Source organism: Rhinolophus sinicus, chromosome 2, assembly GCF_057876585.1.
Source record: "Rhinolophus sinicus isolate RSI-liver-muscle chromosome 2, RSI-T2T, whole genome shotgun sequence".
Classification (NCBI taxonomy): Eukaryota; Metazoa; Chordata; class Mammalia; order Chiroptera; family Rhinolophidae; genus Rhinolophus; species Rhinolophus sinicus.
Window position 1 is genome coordinate 165,383,655 of NC_142502.1, and position 23,047 is coordinate 165,406,701.

Genomic DNA, 23,047 nt, shown 5'->3' on the forward strand with positions numbered 1-23,047 from the left:
TGTGGGATCAGCGTTTTATTTTGAAGTCAACACTGATGCCAACCTCTCAAAACTTGTGTCTGTGACTTTCCTCGCTTATTTTAACACACTCTTCAGCAAACTCTTGCAACCCCATTCCCATCCCTATAGGACATATTTCCATGGGGCAGGTGCCATATGGGCAAGATTAAAGAGGCGAAAAAGAGGGCAGCACGTGCCCCCCAAGGAGCCAGAGATGTGCTGAGGGTGTTGATGAAGGAAACAAGAACGGGAAATGTACACAATGATTCCTGTCCCATTGTTAACTACCCTTCCCCCTTCAAAGACAAACGCTTGTACACAATAACTTTCATTTCTCCTTGAAATAACTTCCTATTCCAAATACTTCAATGATTCTATCTCTGGGTTTGGAGTTGTAATTCTACCATCTGATCTGAAGTAACCTATGAATTGCAGGTGACACCCAGTTAGGACAACTAACGAAGTAGGAAGGGGAAACAAGTTCCCTTAGACCATTGATGTGCCTTAATTTCCCAGTCATATTTCTATCCCACAACTTTCCAGTGTTCTTTTTCTGTTGACCGCACCGTACTCACAGTTCCCAGTTCCAAATGGAGACTGCCCAGCCTCTTCTAAGTCTTGTGAGTGAGGAAGAGTCTGATGTATCTCATAATTTTTGGCTAGACACTTTCAAAACATGCCCCATTTGAATTATGATTGCTCATATTCATTCTTTCATTTTACTTTTCATCTGCAGTGTGATCTCAAGAAAGGGTAAACTAGTAGGTGAAATGATGAGGAATGTCTGTGCATTTCCTCTGCTCCTTCTGTGACATCTGGAGAACGGCTTTGCCAGCACTGAGTTTGTTGGATAGAATCTAAGCGCTAATGCATCCTTGCAGGTATTGAACCATTCAGAAGGGTTCTGAGCTCTTTCACATACAGTCTCTCCTATGAGGTATGGTTGAGATGGCAACAAACATGCCCCTATTAGAGAGGAAACCCACATCCGGCTTATGAACGGTTTTGCCGAGTCAGTTCTGTGGCAGCCCTTTTAATACCTGGTCCCTCCCCTGGGGAGCAGGTGCAGAGCTGGTTGTGGCTTTCTCCTGCAAAAGCACTTTTGACGGGCACCTGCTGAGAGCTGAATTGATGTTCTCAGCCTGTGAACTTTCTCTTACATTTAACCTAGTTTATCAAAATACTTTACTTGTTAACTCAGAATGGTAAGCCACCTGTGACCCAACAACCAGAAAAGGGACCGTACAATTTGTATAAGTAGAGACCCTACCACAGTAGGCAAGGTTTTCTCTGGACAGCAAGAGCTAACAGACAAAATATTATTTCTGCCCAAAATTAATCTGCTGAAAAAGGTCAAAACATCAGAGAACTTTGCTCTTCTTCACAAATATAAAGTCATCACATTTCAGTGAGTCAAAGTCACTGTCCAGGCAAAAGACTAACCTATTTGACCAGAAAAGAGAACCCAAGTCTCCAGAATCACAATCTATTTCTGTTTCACGTTACTGAAATTCATTTTTTCTCAAGTCTCCCCGCAAAACACTAGAAGTCGTGGACTGGAGGGAGTCCATGAGTTGACAAATGTTTTAAAACACACAAAAGGAAACTACATTAGGTAATGGGTCTGATCCTCCTAATACAGAACCTAGTGAGAATTTTACTGTGAAACAAACAATAGAACAAATAAACATGATGGTTTCTCTGATAAGAGCTTCTTTGGAAATTGTTACCAGCCTAGTCCCAAACTGAGTAGTTCTAATAAAATTCTCAAACTTTAGAATTAGTCCACCAGACTAATGAATGACTGACTTACTTTTTTTTTAGATAAGTCAAGCCATATACATAGGGCTATTGGGTGCTGCCCTTTGTCTCCACCTATATTTTGGGGTCAGATCCAGCAAAATAAGAAATTTTCAAATGCTGTGTTTCCCTGAAAATAAGACCTAGCCAGACAATCAGCTCTAATGCATCTTTTGGAGCAAAAATTAATATAAGACCCGGTCTTATTTTACTATAATATAAGACCCAGTTTTATATAATATAATATACTATAAGACCGGGTCTTATATTAATTTTTGCTCCAAAAGATGCATTAGAGCTGATTGTCTGGCTAGGTCTTATTTTTGGGGAAACACGGTGCCAAATGATACACTACCATTGGCTGAGATGGGTCGATTTCTGGGTGGGTTGTGTGGGACTCGGGAACATCACAATACTCAAAACTATATCCACACACTTTATCTTACTATTCTAGCCAAGTAATACATTCATTTTCTGAAGAAGAAGATGGTCTCCCTTGCCGATTTCTAAAAACACGTTTGTTTCATCTGATGATACCTGGAATGTTGCATGCTTTATTCTGACCACACACCATTTCATCCAACTAGCCTACCATCCAAGAATGTTTCATTTTCATCTTAGAGTAAATGCTTTAAGAACTAGGTTGAAACATTTCTTACTTATCAGGGAGTCATTATTCTGTGGTAAAATGCTACAAAGAAAGTTATATGGCAGAAGGGGAACTATGCTTATTTTATGAAGTGATGTAGAACACAATGAAATCTGTTTTACAACTATACTGCATGTAATTATCTTCCATTTTTACCTTAAAAAATCCAATAGTGAATTCACGACCATTGGCTTCCAAGGGAGATCTGCAGTCTTCATCTTTGAAGGTCAGCCAGATTTCTTCATGGAAAGCATATTGATGCTGTTCATAAACAGATAAAAACAGTTCAAATCAAAGCCTCTCTGCAGAATAGAGTTAGTGTTTCAGAGATTCATAGGGCAGATACAGATGTCTGCCCTGCATCAAAATTAGCAAAGCTGAGTAAGTGAAGTGGGTATTACCCTCACCATAAAATGATTATTGGAGTAAGTTATGAGGCGTGTGCATGATTCATTGTCAAAAGATCACTGTGGGAAAAGTGCTTTGATCTCTGGAGAGTGAAAGACCTGGGGTGGCTTCATGAAAGAGGAAGACCCAAATGGGACCTTAGGAGACTGGTGAGAGATTTTTAGGGAGGGAGACATACTCAGGAGGAAGAAGGTTATAAGCAAACAAAAGGATACACTGCATCCTAGTAGGGTTAAGAAACAGGGATTGAAGTAGAAAAACGCTCAGTTCCAGGCCTGAAAGACTTGGGCCCTCTCCCGGTGGAATAAGAAGAGACTCTGGAATCTGATACTGCTGAACAGGTGGTTCCCAGGTTAGAAATTTATATGCAATGAGCCACCATCTTGTTAAAGCTTATGGCAGTCAGTAGTGCCTATGCTATATAGCCTGAAGGCAGATTGGGGACACTTCAACAGTGAGGCTGTTGGGTATTCAGGGAAAGTCACTTATGAGAGGGGCTAAGTATCTCCAGAAACAGCACCAGATGAAACAAGTTCGTATTACAGTCCCCAGACTGAACACCCTGAAACGGCTATCCCACCAGTGGTTTCCTCACGCCCCATCTCAACCCATCTTTTCCCGGGCTGGGTTGTAATTTCTGATTGAACATCCCCAGGATTAAGGGAGAAAGCTCCTCAGAAAAGAGGAAAGAAAGTCCAAATATCACTAAATAGTCTCAGCCGCATAAGAAAACCAACTCGATGAAGCAGAAGCAAACAGCCTCTGATGTTCTCTCAAACTCCCTGAAGTCCAAACTCACAAAACAAGCCCAGAGAGAGGCAGAAGTCCCAGACTTCCAGACTCTGGTTTCCTGTCTGAGGACCTGCCTCTTCCCATGGACGGATGACATGCGCCGTCCACCCATCAGGGAAGAACACATTCACGCCTAAGATGAGCCTTACCCTACAAGGTTGTCAGGAAAATGGTCACCTCAGCACAAAAGCACAGGGCTCCACTCCAACATTTACAACACAAATAGCCACAGTGAGAAGTACGAAGATCCTTTCATTACATTTGCATCTTGAACAAAGAGTTCCTTGAGGTACCACTTCCATGGAAAATTCCATCTTTAACAGGAGTCACAAGAAATGTACATTAAAAACCCCAAAGGTTGGTGTCTGCACACCAATGACCAGCATTATTAATAAATGAAATAGGCAGAACCTGAGTGACCCTGGAGAAACAAAATTGCTCAAAGCAATTTCTCCTCGAGGAGCTGCCCCAGGGCCCCGAATCTACCTCAAGAGATGGGTTCCTTTGGATAAAGCATTATGCTAGGCATGGAGCCCCCTTAGAATATTCCCAGGAGTATCAGCATCTTAAAGCCATCAACAATGGGATGTGAACTCACCAGATGTTTACTCCAGGAGCCCAAGCATCTAGGAACTAGACTAGGGCGAGGGACACACAGAGCGTAAGAGAGACCATGAAAAGCATGAAGAGTGGGTTCACTTAATGCAGAATTTAGCCAGGGACCCCCAAAAAGAGGGGGTAGGGAGAGAGGCTTTTCCAAGAAATTTACCTGTCACCTAATATGGCCTTCACCAGAGGAAATAATAAAGGTTATGGTGGCTTGTCTACCTGGTGCAGGAAGGGTAAATGCAACCATTACAATTAAACCTAGTTTTGAATCAATACAAATTAGACAGTGCAGGAGGAGATTAATATAAAGCTCTCGGTGATTCCCATGGTTCCACTCATCCTTCAGGCCACAAGATATCAAGGCATTATAGGTGGCTTCATGCCAAATGTTGATATTTCTACATCACTGTCTAATCTTCCTTCTGCTTCCTCCGCCCACCCACTTAACAATGGCATCTTAGTGACACAGTCTCCTTGAAGAGATTATGATTTTATCCTGAAGCTTTCCTTATAATAGTTTTTCTCCACTCTAAGGGAAATCATTACCAATGCCCCAGAAACACATGAAACTTTGAAAAGTCTGAGACAACATTAACATTACATGTTAAATTTTTCAGAGTAAGCGATAATGTTCAGACATATCTTTGCCAAGTAAACAAAGGCAGTGTTAACAGTGGGAGAAGAAAATTGCTAATTATCTTCTAACCCCTACTCTCATTCCATGAAAATAAAATTTGGGATGGGTCTAGAAACACGAAGCAAAATATTTATGGTGCTCTGGTCTCAGATTTTTCACCATAAATGGCAAGAAGGAAGAGCAGATGAACACAATCTTAGATATTAGATTAGCATCCAATAAAGTTCTCCCATCCTCATAGCAGACCATGGCCCCTGTAACCAAATAAAGCACTGTTTGTGAAGATTCACTCTGCAGTAACCTCTTTCTGAAAAAAAAAAAGAAAAAAGAAAAAGAGAGAGAGAGAGAGAAGTGACTTTACTGTTGATTTAAATCGCTCATTTTCAATTCAGTTGGCTCTCTGGACTTCATAAGCACATTAAAAATTGATTAGGTGCTTTTGGTAACTGAAAGAAAAAATTGTGTCATGATAGGTGAACACAGAAGAGGTGCAGGCCTTTTTTGTATAAGAGAAAGGGAAGCAAGTTCTCCTTACCTGAGGCCTCACCCCTGGAGATGGCTGGAACTAGAAGCAAACAAAATATTGCCAGTGAAATGGCTTCCAGGAATGAGGTGTCCACCCCTCTAACCAGCCACAAAGTAGGAATGCATAGAAGACACTTGCCTTTCTTCTTACCCCTGATCATCTGAGTGTCCCCTACCGAGAGAGACTCCTCAGCTTCCCAGCCTCCCTTCAGGTGCTAGGTAAAGGTCACAGGACAGGAAGGAGCCAGCTTTCAGGAGGATGGTTCAGAGGGTGTGATCCTGACAGGACAGCCCAAGAAAGACATGTCTGGGTCTCTTGACCTTCCAATGAGGGCACCTCTCGTAGGATGATGTCACTATTAAAACATTATATGATAGAAGGTGAACACTACACCTGCTGAATAATGGTCCCTAAAAATATCAGGTCCTAATCCCTGGGACCTAAAAATGTTGCCTTATTGGAAAAAGGATCTTTACAGATATGATTAAGGTAAAGATCTTGAGATGGGAAGTTATCCTGGATTTATCCAGATGGTCCCTAAAGGCAACCACAGTTGTACCTTGTAAGAGAGAGGTAAAGGAAAATTTGACCCACAGAAGAGGAAGACATGATATTACTACAGAGTCAGAGATTGGTGTGATGTGGCCACAAGTCAAGGAATGCTGGTAGGCACCAGTTGCTAAAAGAGGCAAGAAACAGATTCTCCGTTAGAGCTTAGAATTTCTGGAGGGAGTATGGTCCTGCTGACAGCTTCATTTCAGCCCAGTGATACTAATTTCAGACTTCTCACCTCCAGAACCGTGAGAGAGTAAATTTCTGTTGTTTTAAGCCACCAAGTTTGTTTTAATTCGCTAAAGCATCCATAGGAAATTAATGCAATACCCAAGCACTGGAGAGAATGCAGGGGGAAAAAATGAAGTATTTCAAAGACAGAGGATGTTATGGATTGAATTATGTTTTCCTTTAAATTCATGTGTTGAAGCCTTATCCTCCAATGTGACTGTATCTGGAGATAGGGCCTTTAAAGTGGTAATTAAGGTTAAATGAGGTCAGGTCATAAGGGTAGACCCTCGTCCACTAGGATTGGTGTCCTGATAAGAAGAGGATGAGTAAGTTCTCTCTCTCTCTCTCTCTCTCTCGCTCTCTCGCTCTCTCGCTCTCGCTCTTGCTCTCTCTCCTTGCACATACACAGAGAAAAGGCCAGAGGATGCAGCAAGAAGGTGCCATCTGCAAGCCAAGGAGAGAGGCCTCAGGAGAAGCTAGCCTGACTAGAATCCAGATCCAGGACTTCCAGCCTCCAGAATGGTGAGAAAATAAATTTTTGTTGTTTAAGTGGTGTGTTGTTATGGCAGCCCAACCAGGCTAATAGAGAGTAAACAAAGAAGACCCCTTTTAAGAGTTAGATTATTTAAGGAGATAAGGCCAGGATGACCCGACATCGCTGGACCTCAATATCCACTGTTAGACGAGGAGTTTTCCCTGATTCAGGGCTGCTCTGGCTGTTGGCAAGGAAGGGGAAAACATTCCAGGCAGAAGATCTGCAGGAGCAAAGTCTAGCCCTGCAGTTACATTTCCAGAAAGTGTCCCCCTACAAGTGCACGTGCCTCGTGTTCAAATGGGGTGAGACAGTGTCTAATCAGATACTCGCGGAACTTAAGTCAACTACCTTCAGGCTAACTTGTCATTGTCACTCACAATTGTTTGCTGCTGGTGTAACATAAGTCAAGTGTATGCATGGTGGGCAAACTTGGGGGAGATGGAGGGAAATAGAAATTTTAAAACATGTTTTGAGGCTTGTTTCCAGCCCCAGGCAGCATTGGATGAGGGCGGAGGGCAGATTACCCCTGTCATCCAGATAGCAACAAAAGGGAAGCACAGAAGACTGCAGGCGATATTCTTCATAGCGCTTTGCCTCAGCAGTTTCCCTTCCCACAACAGTGCCACGCAAAGTTAAATTGGTCTTCCCAGTACACGAAGGGCAAATCAAAGCAGAGGCCAGAGGGTTCGCTGAGATCTAGGAGTGCTGGGAGAGGTGTTGTAAATGCCTTTCCAGAAGCTGATTGGCAAAGAGACAGCCAGTGAACTGGAGGGGGGCACCACCAAAGGAAATGGAGACATTTGAAAGACACCCTGGGAAAAGGAAAGAGCTGTCATGCTGACACAGGCCCCACCTACCTGCCCCAGGGGTTGTGGGTTCAATGCCTCAGGGCCCTTCTACTGTCCAATCAGTGCATTGTGGGAAGTCTCACCCCAGAGTCCCCATCATCTCACTGCTCTCCTTTTTATGGGACCACCCTGAGTTCTTCATAGGACCCAGAGTCCTGTGACCCACATGTGAAGTAGAAAGTGTGGCCCTAAAAGAGATACCAAACATTGCAGCAGCTGAAGCCTGACTGCCATGCGATAGGGGTGGCAGCAGTAGCTGCCCTTTACCTGTAACAGTGGGTGGGGAACACACATAGGACAGGGAGCCTGACAGGCCCGGGACCCATCGGTGAGTTGAGAAAGATCTAAATAGCAAAAGTCTTCGATCTGACAGGAGGAGCAGAACTGAGACTTGGCCTCTGGTCATCCATGGCTAAAACAGCCTATCAAGGTCATCGATTATGGAGAACATGGAACAGAGAACATGTTCAAGTCCCTCCCACTGAAAATCCTAGAGCCCTGCCTGGATCACCTGACCCACGCTCACAACCTTGAGAGAGTAGTTTATACCTGTCTGCGGTGGTTCCTTCTGTGCCTTTGCAGGCGCTCCTCCATTCCCAGCTCACTGCTGCCTCCTCTGGGAAGCCTGCATAAGAATCAGTTGTTCTCTCCTTTTTGGCCCCATCACACTTTGCACAGGCCTCTATTCAGTGGTCTCTCACGGTGTTATAACCACACCCATCCTCTTGATGGGACAGCACAGTCCTCAGACCCAACGCCCAGAGCTGTTGTTGAATGAAGGGATGAAAGAAGGAATAAATGGATATAAAGTAGACACTAAAATGAATGTTCACCAAGAAGAATTTCCTCATTAGTCCACAACATATTATGTCCTCAAGAAGGTAAGACTTCTTAGGAGCCTTGACTGGATGTAAGAAATGCCACAATTTCTGAAAAAGAATTTTTGAGGAAAAGAAAACAACGTACAATGCATGTCTCTTACGTATTAAAAAGATGTAGAGACCAATACGACTGAAACCTTTTAAATACGTATATATGTATATACTTGCAAATGTTTCCATGGATCTGGATTATTTTTCTCTATGTACACATTTTATTATTTACCTTATAAAAAATATAGCCGTATAGAAATTTATTATTGTTTGCTACACTAAGATCGAGCCATTACAGCATGCTTTTAAAATGTCGCTGGTTTAAAGAAGGACAAGAGTGTGATTTGGAGCCTGTGAGCACTTAGGAGCCCTGAACAAGCCTACACAAACATTTTTAATCAGCAATAGTGCTTTATGAAATTTTTAATCTGCCACTTAAGAGACACTAATGTATAACTTGGCAAAAAAAAAACACCAAAAAACAACCCAACCCTGTCACCTTTACCATACATTATCTAAATGAGCTCAAGTAAATTTTTCAAATGCCCTACCCTGCTGCTGCCTGAACACATAATAGGACAACCCACTTTATGTTCTAACTGGTGGCACTGGCTATTTCTAGGCTAGCCAAATAGCATCAGGAATAAAGGCATATACAGAGGGTGCCAAAAAAAAATGTATACACATTTTAAGACAGGAAAAAACTGTATTAAAATTACAATACTCAATATATACCGATAACAAAAGATGACTACAAGTCCCATTTGACTTGTGCAGTTACAAGAGGTGCTCATAGTGGTTACCATCAGCGTCCAGACACTTCTGATTACGGCGCACATTGTTTGGTAGACTTCTATGGCGAGTGTGTAAACTGTTCCAGCACCTCAGGAGAAGCAGCAGGACTTGTTGCTGTGTGAGGCCTCCCGGATCTTCCCTGGGCACGTCACACAGCACCATGCGTCTCAGACTCATCACGAATGCGTGCAACCGTTAGGCGTGTTGGAGGTTCTGGTGCATACTCACGCCTCCATTGTTGTACTTCCACAACATTCTCGAATTTTAAATACTACTTCACTCCTCGAATGACAACTGTGCTTCTGCCATTTTCTTTGACTGTCCTGCCTGTAGCATGGTGACGCTAGCATTCGTTTGATTAATGCCATCGTTTGAGCGAACATCATACTACACATTGCTATTGTAATTCAATTCAACTTCAAAAATTAACACATAGATAACAGCTCTTAAAATATGTATACATTTTCTTGGCACCCCCAGTATATTATCCATAATAACAAAGAGGAACAACATATAAAAGTGACTATATTAGCTCCTGGTCGAAATCAAAAATTGCATCCGAGGCTATCCAAATATTTTTAAATGATACAAAATGTGATTTCAATTCAATAGCTTTCTATAGTGAAAATATAGACACATAACACCCTGTTATCTCATCCAACACTGCAGCTGTCACAAGTCATAGGACACTTGATCCACAGGCAAGTCAAGATTTAAAGAGCCAAGTTCTAACCACAAACAGGAGCACACACAACGGGACATCTACAGGAATGTCCACTTGTGCCATCCTGGGCATCTTGGCATTCTTAGCATACTATGACTCGATTGTCCAGATTCTAGATCTGAGAATGATGGTAAGAATCCTGGACTCTCTTTCCTGTATTAAATATGAGGCTCTTTATTTCATGAGTTTCAGAGTTCCTAAAGCAAGGAAGAAATTCTGTGTCAACATGCTGCCTACACATTAGAGCATTACATTCATCAGTGGTGTGTGTGCATGTGCATGTGCGTGTGTGTGTGTGTGTGTGTGTGTGTGTGAGAGAGAGGGGGGGGGGGGGAGAGAGAGAGTCCCTGACAGACTAAGAAAGGCTGATGATCAAAGAGACAGAGAGAAAGGGTGGTAATTATCTGCTTGAAAAGGAATTGAGGGGTACACAATATTACAAAGCACACGTTGATTTTTGAAAAGGAGACAACAAAGAAAGAGCAACCTAAAGGAACAGTGAACATAAAGGAAAGCACAAACCTGAAAGGAGATAGGAGAAACTACAAATGATAGCAAGGGTGACTTAATAGGAACGAAAAGGTGACCCCAGACAGGACTGTCTAGGGTGAGTGCCCTGGGCATATATTTTTTGCAGGATCCCTGACTATATAAGCAACTTGAATTTTTAAATGTTTTACAAAATTCGTGACACATAATGATTTATCGATGGAAATTTAGAATAAATTTAGAGAAGGGGTACTTTCATATTTGTTTATTGTTCAGTCAGTGTAACTGAGGATTGTTCAGTGTCTAGGCACCATTATTTCCTTTGCAGGTGCCAGAATCATCTCTTTGTTCTTATTGTTAGATGTGCTAATTTTCTCCCACTGGGAGAAAAGGGTAACGATGCTGTTATTAACACTCACAACACAATGGCTCTTCAGAACAGGTGTGCATTGAAACAACATAGATCTTCTCACCTCTGCGTGTCCTTAATACCATTTATCTAATGCTGGTGATATCATCACTTATGATACCTCGTCATACATCCTGCCACCATGAATCCAAGCTTCCAGGGACACTCTCCAGGGTTGTTACTGTCTTTGTGGATGGTAAGGAAAGCCTTACCCATAATATGAAGGGAAATGTGAATGTTAATTCACTTTATGATCATGTTAAATGCACTGTTTGAAATTTTCTAGAACAAACACAGACCAGAATATTTTGCAACCATATTTTTGGGTAATCATTGATTCCTAGAATGTGATTTCTTTCAATGTTGACAGCACCTTTGCCTCCCACAAACCCCACCACAGGGAGGGGGGTAAACAAAGAAGAGTGGTCCTCATCAACATGGCTTAAAATGGGATTCAATGTCAATACATTGATTGACACCTAGAGAGGGTCTACTGGCATTGTAGAGCAATACTTGAAAGCTCTCTGAGGAGCCATCTCTGGAAGACTTCTCAGGGAGGGGTTTTGACCATTCTGGTACCAGCGATGGGAGGTGAGCAGGGTAAAGGATGTGTGATGCCATATTTGCTTCCCTGGGGTGCAACAGACTAGAGGCTGCTATTTATTGGAATACAGAGGGGTGAGAGCCAACAGATGGACACAGCATGTGGCAACCCAAAGGTTAGCAGTGGGCCATGAACTTGTGTCTCCTACTTGAGAGTCATCAAAATTAGTGTGTCTGTACTTATATGGTGGCTGAAGCTCATGAAATCTCAACAAAGAAAGACTGGGCTGTCCTGGTGACTAATCGCTAGACAGGCTACGCTTCTGGAATCAGGGCTGGGCCTGGGGTCCCAGAATGATCCCATAGATATGAGTCCTTTGGGGCATCTGGTTGACTCCATATGGTAAATGAAGAGTAGAGATCAAAGAACACCCTAAAGGGGAGACATGGGAACGAGGGTCCACTAGGATATTAGTCCTGGGACCCTGCCCAGATAAGACTGCCACTCCAGTCGTCTCCAGGCACCTAAGGGGAATTTTGAAAATGTTGAGGAAGCTACTGTACAATGTGTGAGGCCCTGAGGTATAGGGCCTTGGACAGACACCTGAGGGTCCAAGGGCCGATGTCAAAGATGACAAGCAGCAGCAACTGGCAGAGTCGTGGAGAAATCTGAGACCTGGGCAGTTAAGCAAAATCTCCAGCAAACAGCTTCTAAGTGATGGAGTCTGATTTGAACCCAAACAATCTGGCTCTAGGACTTGTGTTCTCTGCTGTGAAAATATCTAAAAACATCACGGACTTTACATTTGGGCAGACTTGGGTTTGACTCACCACCCAGTATGTAACCTTGGGATCAAGTGGAGATAATAGTACTTACTTCATATGATTGTTTTGCAGGGATCAGCTAACTTTTTCTATAAAGGACCAGATGATAAATTCTTTAGGCAGCCCATACAGTGTCTGTTGCAACTCGTTAATTCTGAGCATGAAAGTAGCCATAGACAATGCTTAAATGACTGGGCGTTGCTGTGTTTCAATAAAACTCCACACAAAAACAGATGGCGGGCTGGATTTGGCCCACAGACCTTAGTTTGCCAGCAACTTGTTTGAGTATTAATTCAGGAAATGCCAATAAAAGTTTTATACTAGTTACCTGCACTTAGTAAACATTCAATAAGTATTAGCTTCTATTATTATACCAACAAAATGATTAAATTTTAAACTTGTTGGTTTAAGTTTCTCATATACCTGCTACTTTTTTAAAATTTTGGTCTCATTACTTCACAGTTACCGTATACGTACTTGAGGGAAAATAATGGGTGAATAAATGTTTCACGAATTGAATTCTTCCTCATTACCATTATTTTTCAAAACTTTTTCTTAGAGTTACTATCCATTTGAAAACTCATTGTCTTGAAATGCATGAATCAAAAGGAGCCGGCATCTTTTAAGTGTAGCTTTATTATGCATTTAAAATAAAATTTTCCATTCATTCATAATTCTATTTCAATAATACAAAAAGAATAGTGGAAATTTTAAATGCTACAAGGCAAATTTTTCTTTGAAACTTACATTTCAAGAATACATGTAATACGTGAATAATCAGATTTATCATCACCTATTTGTGATTCGCATACCCATGTATTATTTATTTATTTGGAATTGGTATTATTTATTTGGAATCTACACATTTCCTTTCTGTATTTCTTTTATAAACAGCATTTCTTATCTTTGGGAGATGAACCCTTCCCTGATTCCAATCACGGAGTTTAAAACAGCTACCATCAATGTCAACTGGTCTTGGGGATGAGCGCTAGACCCCAACTGTGAGCTGTTGGTTGCTTTTGTTGGTTTTATTTCCAGCTGTTTGGAGAGCACTTATCAGACAGAATGGAACCCAGTAGAGAACAGCAGAGCCCTGGAGTTGGGGGGACAGAAGCGTATGATGATCGAGTCCTCATCTGAATTACCCCTAAAATCTCCTAACGTCCTCTCATTGTTTGGTTATGAGACAATGAATTCCTCCTCTGCCTAAGCAAATTTTAGTTGATCTTGGATTATGACATCACCTTTGGGTGATGTGAATCAGCCCCATTTGGCTTACCCCAGGGGAAATTTTACCATCTGCCACTCACCAAATGTGTGGCTTTGGCATCATGGAAAGTAACTTCCAAAGACTAAAGCTCATTCAGAGGCACTTCTTTCATTCCAAAGACCAGATGGAACCAACTAAGTCAAGGAAGAGAATTACTTTAAATGACCGGGCATGGTTTTTGCATTTATTTTTTATAACTAATACAACTGGGAACATTGTGCCCAATTTGGGTGGGAAGAGGAACACTCCAAGCTGATATTACTGGGCTAAGAGAAATTATGGACTATTTTACAGGCCTGTACTCAGGGTTTTGTAGAAAAACATAATTTTAGGGAAACGTAGTAAAAAAGAAAAAAAAAAAGAGCCGCCAACTTCCCCGATTGTTTTTAGTTTTGGCCTTCCCCACCCCCCAAGTTCTTCCCTGTTTTCTTGGGGTTCATCGTGTGGGCATTTGGTAAGTAAACAGGTATGACCACACATTGGCACAATGGTTGCAGTTCTCTCTGTATTCTCCTGTATTAGTCAGCTTGGGCTACTGTAACAAAATATTATAGACTGTGGCTTAAACAATAGAAATTCATTTTCTCATAGTTCTGGGGGATGCAAGTCTGAGAGCAGGGTGCCAGCATGGTGAGGCTCTGGTGAGAACTCATCCTACCTTGTCTTCATGCTGTGTCCTCACAGGGCCAGGAGAGAGAAAGAGAGCAGGCTGTCTTCCTATAAGGGCACTACTCCCATCACGAGGGCCCCACCCTCGTGACCACATGTAAAACTATTCCCCAAAGGCCTCACCTCCAAATACCATCACAGTGGTGAGGGCTTCAACGTATGACTTTGGTGGAGGCACAATTCAATCCATGGCATTTCCTTAGCAGACTATTGGTTTATGGAGATTTACTTATTAGTTGTTCTAAAAGTTGAGAAGAATCAACTATCCAAATACATTTTTGAGACAATGAGCATGGCCTCTGGGAACCAGAGATCTGGGTAAACTATTTATTTAAGTAGATTACTTAAGTTTTTGAGCCTCAGTTTTCACTTCTGTAAAATTGAAATAGTAAGATTGTCTGCTTCACAGGGATGAACAGGATAATATATGTGAAAGGACAGGTATAAAATATTCTTAACCACTTGGCTTCAAACGATCTTCTGTAGTGAATAACCACCTTAATTCTCTAATCCCCCAAGGGTACCAGTCATTCACATCTTAGTTGGAATTAATTTGTTTGCTTCTTCTGGGATTAGAACTGAGGAGATTGCTATTCTGAAGAGGTGGGCATAGGGATCATTTTGGAAGGTGAGAGACATATAGTAAAAGGAAAGAAGATGTTGATGGTATTCCAAAGGAAAGACATTTAGGAATGAGGACAAAGGGATCTGGCAGCAGTGAAGAAAAGGGTGCTGTTGAAGAAAAGGCCCCAAAAGAACACAGGAAAAAAAAAAGTCGGAGGTCATCAAAGTTCAGCTTCATGGTGTTCTAAAAATCAGCTTTGGAGACCAGGTTCCTGGCTCTCAAAAAGCCCATTATGCTCCCTTCCTTTGCCCTGTGACACAAAGAAAGCCAGGACTCCCTTCTAACAACCAGTGCATCTGGGGCAAGAGAAGGGGAGCAGAGATGAGAGGATCTTGTTTGGCTGAGGCCCATCACCACCACAGCCACACCTGAGCCAGAAAATGAGCAAGCCCTGTTCAGGGCCAGCTGTCGTCTTCCCAGCTTTCTAGCAGATGCTGCCCACCTGGGGTTTTCTGTGACGCAATGTTGTAACTCTCCTCCAGGAAGTGCCTTTGGAAGGCAAAGAAACAGAGACCAGACACCTAACTTTATAAAAACTAACAAGGGTCTAATCTTCCCAGAGGCTTGCTTGTACAGCTGTAACGTTTGCTTGTGACATCTCCTTTACCCACACACTCGCCAACTGTAATACTCAACAGCACTCTTTCATAAAGGGACAGAGGGAACCCACCACCACCGGGGATTCTTTCCAAAAGTGATTTGAGAATGCCCTCCCTCTCAATTTTACTTGATCCAACTACATTCATCTTACTAATATTCTTCTGTCAGAGACTGTAAATTTCAGATGACAAAACTCTATTTTCCAGAATCTTCCACATTGCAACTGCCTATTAATTACCTCCACTTGTCAGCTGGCCCCACACACAGGCCTTAAATGTTTAGTCTGCAGTTTGTATAATCATTCTCCTGCTGTACAATTACTCTCCAGAATTACTTAGCTCTGAAAGCCTCACCACCAAGTCTGTGCTTTCCATTCTCTTATAATAATGCATTATCAGGTCTGTATTCATAAAACTTTGCTCAGGGGTTGAGATGAATCTTTATGCAATACTTGCCCTTTGAGCAAATGCCCAATTACATACCTACTACTCCTCAGGCTCTTGGGTAGGGGGGCCAGATGAGTAGGTTCTGGGGGTAGTGAATAGAAGCCCTCTGTATTTCCATTGTACACGCAGAAAGCATTTCCACACATCCTGAGGCAAGAAGACCTTACCAACCCATTTTCAAAACTGGCCCTGTCCAAGTTGGAACAGTAATGAGCTTTAAGGAGCTCTCACATGGTCTTCCACATTCACTTGCCATGCCTAGACCTGTGTTAGACTTGGACCAATGCAGCCAGGAAGGGCAGGCCTGTCCAATGGAAATGGACTCTTGGCTTCCAGGTAAAAGCAAAAAGAGAAAGAAAGCCAAGATGGCTCAGAGGGAAGGTGGATTCAGAGATGGTTACCATGTCAGAGGAAATTTCCCATGTGCATGGTGACTGTTCTATCCCCAATGTTTCAGGTCCTCTGTACACCAACACACTGGCTCTTTCCAGGACTCTCCAATTATTCATCATCCCAAAACTTCATCTCAGCCAGATTGCTTTATTCATCTCACTCTCATGCACATGGATCTTTTATCACCTCTGTGATTCTGCTCATGCCTTCTCCTGCCTAGAATTCCCCTTTTTGACACTCAACTCAAATCTACCTCCTCCATAGACAGTTTTCTTTCCTGCCAGCCCCACACGATCTCTTACCGCTCTGCAACAACTCCATACATTCCTTTATAAATCGATCATCTCTGCCTCTCTTATATTGTTATCTTCAAGTGTCATTCACATCTTTTATGGTTGCTTAACTTTGCATTATTGATGCATTTTCTTCACAATATAAGTTACTTGAAGGCAAAGATCTTGTCATAGTATCCTCACATATCTCAGGGCATCAACAATATTGAATAACTGTCTTTATTTGATTTGGTTCATTTGCTGTATTAATCTCAGAATTTATTGAATGTTTGCCTTCCTAGCAAAAGCCAGAGTAAGAATCAGAGGAATAGGGATTCAGCCTCTTTAGCAACAATGCTTAGTTCATTTATTAATTGGTATTATGATTTTAGAGTTTGCATTAATTTTCTTACTCCTGCATTGTAACTATATGCCCAACTATCAGAATGTGCATAGTAAATGGTTTTGTGTGTTTCTGATAGAGAGAGTTGCTAGACTGAAAGCCAACTTGCTCTCCACTCTCTGTGAAAAGGGGAATTAGTCATGGTTACTGAAAAGAGGAGAACATATTCAAAGTAAATATCAGTGCATGAGATTGCTTTCACTCAAAATCTGAACACCCATATGAGACTGAATTTGTAAACATTTACTATAACTTATTACTATAAGTTGTCTTCTTAAGTGCTATTGCTGCCAAAATATGTCTTTGCTGCATGCCTACCCAGTGTCCTGACCTGTGGCTGGCAACACACACTGTCTTAAGTTAACCACATGGCATTAGTAAAGCTTTAAGTGTACTTATGTGTAATGTGGAGGAATGAGAAAAAGAGACAGAGAGAGACAGAGAGAGACAGAGAGAGAGAGAGAGAGGAGAAAAAAATATAAGAAACTTGAGAAAAGTTAAAGCGCAACATAACTGATAACGAAAGTACTATTTCCAATGATGTGTGAAGTCTACTACATGGGTTAAGCAAAAGATCAACCGAACAAGTGCAAAAATTTTATAAAGCGTTTGGGCAAGGGTGACAGGTCTCCAAAGCTGACAGGTTCACAGCTTACACAGGTTTCACTCTGCTCCCAAGAAAGCCCACCATGCCTACCACCAGTCAGTGCCGCATACCCACATTCTCGGGACCTCACTGGCAGAATTGAAATTCTCACTGAAGCCACGCCGCCCAGAGGCCAGCTGCTCACTGTCCTGCTGTCCTCTGGTTCCTGAGCCCATGTGAACAACATTTATTTTATGTTGAGTCAACTTGGATTTAGAACTTGGCACTTTTTTGAATTCCCCAAAGAAATCACTACCTCAAAACCATAAGGAGCAACATGACGTCAACTGAAGAGATTCTAGACGAGTGGGGGAGAGCTAGGCAGGTTATGCTGCGTATCTCACAACAACAGTTTACCCCATAAGCACTTCTGTTGTCCTGAAGTCTATTCCTTAGCCACCTAACCACTGCCAATTATTCTCTCTGCTCCTCTCACAGCAGAGCCCACCTCCAGCTATAGGCATGTCCAGCACATGGGGAATGTCAAAAAAGGGACTGAAGGGGAGTCCCCTCCCCACCCCTTAATCTTCCAAGGTGATTGGTCTGCATTGAGCTAAATGGTCTCTGTCAGATGGGATTTTAGGCTGTGAGGACATATTTGGGGACTTATTTTTTCTGCAAAAAATCAGACAGCCCAGAATCTTCTGCCATTCCCTTCATCAGTTGGATATAAAAAAAAGACCAGCTACATGATTTGCAGGGCTCAGTGTTAAGGGAAAATGTGAAACCCCTTGTTCAAAAACTAATACCAATTTCAAGACAGCAACTGCAGAGCATTAAAACAAGCACAGGTCCTCCTGAGCGTGGGGTCCTATGGGACTACACGGGCTGCGTGCCTGTGAAGCTGGCCCTGTTACAGAAAGTTACAGGAATTGTAGCTATTTACATGAAATGTGTGCCATTTGTGGTCAATTACTGTGCAGCACAATAAAATTGTGCACTGCATAATTATGCAAATGAAAATATGTAATCATTACATAAACACTGTTTTGTAATAACACAATGAAAGGTATTGTTTCACAAGGTGCAGGATTTACTTTGCTGTGTAGCATATTGATTACAGAACCCTGTTCATATGCAGACAGTTTTCAGACGGACCCTGTGGCAATTCCTCCCCTCACAGATTTTGATTTGAAGAGGCTCTGGATGATGTGACTCAAATGTCATTGCCTTCAACAAAATTAACCTTAAACAACACCAACCAAGACCAGAAGTAGTGGATTTAGCAGCTGCAAATATGTATCTTTCTTTCCATTTCATTCAGGACAAACTAGGAAATCGAAAGTGTACTGTGGGTCACATTAAGAGAGGTGGTTCCCAGACTTTGGGATTTTATAGACGAGTAAAATTCCCAAGAAATTTAGGAGATGGACATAAAATTGCTACATCTGAATTTTGCCACGTAAGGATGTCAAAAAGAAACCATCAATTCTTAAAAGAAAGGTCGTTTCTAACCAAAAGATGTACAAGAATCTGATTTCAAAATAAACACAGTTCTTCAATGAATTTGGTGTGATGAACGACTCACATCGGTGCCCTTTTTTCCTCACTTTGCCAAAAACAGAGGAAAACTTTTCCTCTCTTATTAACCTGATCATGGACTGACATTCATGGACTATGTGTCTAAGGGTCACTGGCTACAGGAGTGTCTGTAAGGAGGACTGAATTATCATTTGGTTTTAACATGAATGATTCCTTAAGACTCAATGGCCAGTTATTTGCTTTGGAGGAAAAATTTGATATTGTCATCTAGATGTCAGCTTCCCCCTCCTTCTGTCCCCAGCTCCATGCCTTAGAGATTTTCTTAAACCTGGCCCAAACCTCATAGCTATGTCTTTGGACTCTCAGCAGGGTCCTTTTCTGCTCCCTTGGAGTACCTGTGCCTGGCTTTTCTCTTTGCCTTCCTGCTACACTAGTCACATGGAATGTTTCTGATTCAATTCTATCCATTGCTTTCAGGGGAAAAAAAATCTATTCAACTCAAGCTCTTCAGGATTTAGGCAACATCATTGAGGTTTATTGGGCATGTGGCCTTCAGCCATAATCCTTAATCCACCTCCATTCTCCCCTTCCCCATTCCTGATCTCCCTAGGATATCAGGTAAATCCTCTTCTTCTTGCCGAACAGTTTTGCCCCCACTCAGATCCTTTGAGTGCTTAGCAAGAAGTAGTGTCTACTACAGCAGGGCTTCCAAACCAGTAGGATTCCCTCTTAAAGGAATTCTGGAGTGTTTAATGAGTGGAACTTCCCCACTCATTTCACTTCATTAATTAATTCCACACTCTCACTTCCCTGGTTACTTTAGCTTTCAGTGATCTCCTGCTCATCTGAATTTGTGTGCTGCTCAGGGGCTGTATGTACCATGTCATATAACCCACTGTCCTGCTACTTTGCTATTGTTCCATGCCTATATGTCTCGCTTCTCAGTTAGGTTGTGATATACCTGTGAGTCAGGGCAGTAATTTTTACACCTCTGATCATTCATTCAGCAACCAAGCCTTTGGGTGTTTCCTATGTGCCAGGTATACATGCTTGATACAGATGGTAGCATCTGCCCGTGAGGAGCTCATGGCTTAGGAAGGGGCAGAAGCAGATATACAAACAGATGAATTATAGTACTCTGTGGGAAATGCTACAATAGAGATGTGAACACAGTGTACAGGAGCCCAAAAGAGGAAAAATTAACGCTACCCAGGAGAGTTGGGAAAGGCCTCTGCAGGATGCATAAGAGTGCCTAGGGGAAAAGCATTCCATATAGGAAGACTAAAATATATAAAGACACAGAGATAGGAAAAGGCAAGTTATGTTTGGAAAAACTAAAAAGTTCAATGTGACTAGGGCATGGAGCCTCTAGAATGGATAGGAAAGAAGTAAGGAGAGTTTGTCAGATCAAACTATATAAAAGCCTTCTGAATTTCTCATAACTCCTGGCCAATTGCTGGACAGATAGTCTGTGCTAATAAATAATAATAGTATACCTTTATAGAGGACTTTATCATCTTCAAAGAACTTCTACATTCATGAATCTCACAACAACCTTGTAGATAAATGATATCTCCCCTCATTTTACAGATGATAAAATTGGCTAGAAAGTTTTAATGATGCATTTCACATCACTCGGCTAAGTAATATCAGGTGAGACTCTAACCTAGCTAGCTCTCTTAATTCTAGGTCCAAAACTTTCCACCACCCAGATCATAGGTGAGCAGGCCCATGGCTACCATTATTACAAAACCTTGTAGAGTGAGATTCAGAATAATGTAATGGAGAGAGAATGAGCTTTAGAGCCATAGTATCCAAGTTCAAGTTCTGGTTCTATCTCTTATGACCTGTGTGACCTTGGGAAAGTGGCAAAACCTCTTTTAACATCTGTCAACGACATTACATGAGAAGCCTTTGTCACAGAACCATTGACGAGATCAAAGCATACAATCCCTCTAGAAATTGGAAGTCAACCATATGAATGTTACAAAACTATCTTAAGTGACTATTCAACAGACAGAGGAAACTTTAATTGCACATTACCTTTCACAAAATAAATGTAGACTTACTTTAAGTGATACCAAATATTTTTGTTTGGGCCCAAGTAGTCTGATGTGCCTTTAAGTCTACTCATTCTTCCTTATTTTTCCTGGACTCTGCTTTATAAGCTCAGCTTTATTTCTAAAATGAATTACAAATTCACTTACATATAAATTCACTTACATATGAATCATTTGCTGTCCTCATTTCACACCACAAGGTCTATTTTTGGGAGGTGGAGGGGGAGAGTTGACAGCGATTACAAGCTTCTGTAAGAATTTGTTATTTGCTCAGATAAAATGACTCCTTTCTTTATGAGCTTAACTTTGAAAGAAATTGGTTAAGAAATGCTATTTTCCAGGATCTTCATACCATTAAACTACTGCCACGAGGGTGCAGGGTGAGGGAAGAGGACACTGGAAAACGCCACGTGTCATTCAGACCTGTCAACACCCACACCAGTGATTCTGCAGGCCCATTAGTCAGCTTTTCCTCCAAATGTCTACATTCAGAAAACCTAAGCAGTCTACTTAAAATTCAAAATTGCCTCTAACACCAAAACAGTAATGAAGTAACGAGACAGACAGAAGGGTAAAAATAAAACAGGGAACCCTCCTCATAATATACCAAAAATCACATGGTTTAATTTTATCCCTTCCCCTCTGCATCACCGCCCCCCACAACAACCAAGCCCTTCAATCAATTAGTACCATGTAGCATGAAAAAGGCAAAAAAAAAAAAAAATCACAGCCGATATTTTCCACTGAGCCAGCCACCCCCCCCCCTTTTTTCTCTTCCCTGAGGTTAATAGTGAAAGCTCTGTTTGTTTCACAATGCATTAATTCTTACTGCTTGCAAGAAATTATTTTTGGAGGTATCATATTTTAATATGTTTCCATTAATCTTTCCACATGATTCCCTTGCTTTTAAGTACTGCCCTTCCAAGCAGGCTCACCCAACAATGCCCACGCTTCATACACTCTCAGCTCTGAGACAGGCCAAACACTGTGTTCATTGCCTGGAACACAGCCTGGGTGCTAGTGGGGAAGGAGAGAACATTTGTAACCACGCTCAAGTGTCATGGTGGTTTTCAGCTGGCAAAAACATCTGAACATAAGTTGTTGCACTTTTCATGCTCATGAAGGGATTTTCCAAAAATCTAAGCTATGTTTTGAAATATGCATTATTGTCGGGTATAGCTCCCTCCATTCTCATTCTTTCTCTAGCTCTTTGCTTCCCAAATGGTTTCAGGGGAGAACTTGTGGAAAACACAACCAGAGAAAAGACTGGCTCTTTTTTGCCAAGGACTAAAACAATAGGCTGATTAAAAGAAAAGTTGCCTTATATTCTTTCATATTTTGATTATCCTAATTATACGCAATCTTGTTTACTGACTGTGTTCTCTATTTAAAATGCCACAAGTGGAAAGGATGACTGTCAATGTAAAAAAGTCAGTCTGGAGACAGGATGGCCCCAAACACACTAGAGCACCCAGCATGGAACACCACTGACTAGTACCTTCCGTTTTTCCTTTCAAACTTCAAGGCCTATTGTTACATGAAAAATACACTCTACATTCCCGCCCCCCTACATACCATACTTCTATCTCTTGTATTGGGATCTTACAAATAGAATTACCAATATTTGAATTCACTCTCGCCATTGTATCAGGTTATTCAGAATCTCTGAGCCTCAGTTTCCTATACTATGAAATGAGGATAAAGGTACCAGGTTGTGTTACTATGGTGATTAAAGAGCAATCACATTGACTGGCACATGGTAAGTGTTCAATAAATGATAGATATTGTTACTATGACCATTATTACTGATGTGGCAAACTGTTACATTGTGGCTTTCCGGTGAATGACACCTCCTGGTTGTCACCTCTTTATAGAGTCCCCTCTCATATTAAAGCTGATCATAATCATGTGACTCGGTTTAGCCAATGAGGCTTTAG